At 38.3% G+C, this 3,450-nt stretch overlaps 1 protein-coding gene across 3 annotated transcripts in view; it reads left to right on the top strand.

The window, feature by feature from the left end:
• LOC107689309 (F-box only protein 34-like) overlaps positions 1–3,450 on the top strand; it is a 17,202-nt gene that overhangs the window by 1,101 nt on the left and 12,651 nt on the right. The window lies entirely within an intron of this gene.

The following is a 3,450-nucleotide window of genomic DNA, read 5'->3' as shown; positions in this document are numbered from 1 at the left end:
ACTTACAAATGAGGACAATAGAAGCAATCAAAACTAACAAAAGAGCAACAATATGTAAGTGCAAATGACAAGTCTCTGTTAGCCACGTAGCAAGGTATTTATATATATATACACACACACACACCTATCAGGGCTCTACACTTTAAAAAAAATTTAGGAGCACATTAAAAAAAAATTCAGGAGCACCTTCTGATCAATATTACGAGGTGATATTTGACTCAAAGTAATTTACTTTCGTTTTTTTTTACCTTTGTAATGGCATTTTTTCTAACTTTATTAAGTGTCATCTTTTATGTGAAATTCTAAAATTTTGTAAGCTTTTTCAAAATTTCTGATTAAAACAATAGACTAGGAAGAATAAGCAAAAACTAGTTTGGGACTGCTATTTAATAGCCTTACCTTATAGGCTGTTTATTCATCAGTATTAGTCATATTCTTACAATTTATGTGTTAAGTAAAGGGGGACAGTACTTGTGTGTATTTCACAATTTTTGTGAAACAATTTTGATTTTTTTTTTAACAAATTTTTAATAAGTTACCAATCAAATGAAATCAGTATTAACAAAATTAATTTAATTTGCACTACAAAGGTGGCAAAGAAGAACACAAAATGGCATGTAGGTATATTTAAAGATGTTTATTGAGGCTCAGAGGTGGCATAAGTGCAGTTAAATTCATAAATTCATGTTGAGATGAATGTTTTAAATATAACATTTTGAATATAGAAATTTTAATTTACTTTAATAAAAGAAATATTTCTATTTAATAGAAATATTAAATAATGATATTTTAAAAATGAAATAAACTGCCAATAGGTGGCAGCAAGTCACTGGTTTTATCACTGAATCATTCATTCAGGTGATTTGTTCGAAAGGCTGATTCATTCACAAACGAAGCAAGTGACTGTCTTTATCAGTGTTACTCATTGCGCGGCTCGCAAAGCTTTACTTTGTGGCTCGCATGGCAGTAAATAATACGATGATATGATCATGCAGTCAATACAAATATTTCATAAAAACATTAAAAACAAGCAGGGCTATAACATAACCCATTAAAAAACTCACACCATGTCTACACCGGACGCGAGTGGCGTGATCCGACAAAAGACAATAGAACCCAGTGATGTTGTTTACACTGGATGCGGCGCGACGCCATGCGATGCGACACGATCCCCATCAGTAAACTGATGCCTCGTTCTATTTATGACGAACTGTACTGACACTACGTTCAAATGATTTGCAACTGTCGCTTTGTCGCTTCAAGTGTAGACAGACTTTTAGTGCAGCAGGGTGTGGCACGACAACTGTCGCGTCCGGTGTAGACACGGTCAGACAGTGTCTGCTCTATTACAAATAATTTATATATATTTTTTAAAAATACCTAAAACAGCGGCATTACAAGATGGAAATATAGACTAGAAAAGATATTGATAGCCCCTTTTGTATTGCATTGCATTGCATATGACAGATTGATAAAAAGACATGCTATTTATGACTGGATGTAACTTTTGATACTTCGCGGTAAAAGTGGCTCTCCGATTGACTTTGCCCTATCAGTGCGGCTCCCATGAAAAAAATAGTGAAGACCACTGGTCTTTATGAATGGGTAATTGAGTCATTGACACATTAGATTAGTTTAAAAATGCACATTCATTCATAAACGAAACACGGCTGTGCTTGCTTGGAGATCAGGCTCAGCTGTGACTTTGAAAATATTTTCGTTGACGAAATAGAGCAAAATCAGGCAATAGTGTCGTAGTCAGATAATGTAAGCGATCTCACAAAGTTCTATTATAATCAACAAAGCTCTCTACACTGCCCAATGAATCTCTTATTTACATTGTGTCTACACTTTGTTATAATGAGGGTTCGTGAGCTTTCATGACTCAGCACTGAACAAAACTCTGGTGTTTTGAGCAGTTAGTGGATTCTGATTAGCATTGCGTTCAAGGAATCAAGAGATATGTCTGTGATACATTACTCAACGCTGCAAAAACACCTTGTAAGTAGAAACCTTTAAAGCTCCCCTGAGCGCAAACAAATATGCTGATCGGGCCAGACGCACTGGTGCTCCTAAATGTTTTTTCATAGTCGCACGCAGTAGTTTTCAGTTTCAAATGCGACTGAAATAACACTCTAGAGCCAGGGCTCTACAGTGTGATAGCCAGTGTGATTAAATGTGGGTCCCATGGCCAAACCAGTTGAGAACCACTGCACCAACTGGTATTCACACTTGTCAATGGACATGCCACTTTACATGTTTGCTATCCAATGAATGGATGCAGCCCCAAGTTCTTCCACCCTTTTTGAGCAAGCAAGTGACCTCCCACTCTCACTTTGGCTCTGAAATAACTGTCCACACTGTCTAAATGCCATCCCATGTTAAGTCACGTGAGAATCCCCAGTACCACTTTATCAGGTCTGAATCTGCAGTGGAAGAATGCCTTATATGCACTTGTGTCTGTGAGAGTTCAGTCCTCCCACACATAGATACTGCTATTGGTGGTGCCGCAGGCTTGTTTGTAGGGCAGCTGGGTCTGTGTCAGCTGAGTGCTTGTGTAAGAGCCCAGCTGTGTCTGGACCTGGGTGGCTCTGCTCCTATTATGTCAGCCTAAGGGCAGGAGGGAACAGCTAGCCCTTGTGCTCACTGTGATACTACTTCTGGAGTTATTTGCCGTTTTGCACGTGCTATACAATCACGTGCTAAACACATTACTAAGAACCTGTTGCACTGATGGCGGGCACCAGCAATTTTTTTAAGTTTCCATCTCTAGATTCTAATGTGTCATTCTAGTGTTTTACAGCTAATGTGCATGAACAAAATGCTCTATTGCAAATTATACAGTCATGGCCAAAAGCTTTGGAAGTGACATAAATTTTGTGTTTTGCAAAGTTTGCTGCTTCAGTATTTGTAGATTATTTTTCCACGTTTCTATGGTATAATGAAAAACAATGATAAGCATATCATAAGTTTTAAAGGCTTTTATTAGCAAAAAAATATCAGTCAATATTTACAGTGTTGACCCTTGTTCTTCATAACCTCTGCAATTCACTCTGGCATGCTGGATATTAGCTTCTGGGCCAAATCCTGACTGATGGAGATCCATTCTTGCCTTATTAGTTCTCGGAGTTGAATTTGTGGGCTTCTGCTTGTCCACTCGCCTTTTGAGGACTGACCACAGGTTCTCTATGGGATTGAGATCCAGGGAGTTGCCTGGCCACGGATCCAGAATTTCAATGTAATGATCTTCGAGCCACTTCTTTATCACTCTTGCTTTGTGACATGGTGCTCCATCATGCTGGAAAATGCATGAATCATAACCAAATTGCTCATGGATCGTTGGAAGTAGTCACTCTTGCAGGACGTTTTGATACCATTCTTTATTCATGGCAGTGTTTTTGGGCAGAATTATGAGAGAGCCCACTCCCTTGGTTGAAAAGCAACCCCACA

The sequence above is a fragment of the Sinocyclocheilus anshuiensis genome, unplaced genomic scaffold (assembly GCF_001515605.1).
Source record: "Sinocyclocheilus anshuiensis isolate Anshui unplaced genomic scaffold, SAMN03320099.WGS_v1.1 scaffold1006, whole genome shotgun sequence".
Classification (NCBI taxonomy): Eukaryota; Metazoa; Chordata; class Actinopteri; order Cypriniformes; family Cyprinidae; genus Sinocyclocheilus; species Sinocyclocheilus anshuiensis.
Note: the sequence above shows the minus strand (reverse complement) of the source record. Positions and strands in the feature narration are given on the sequence as shown.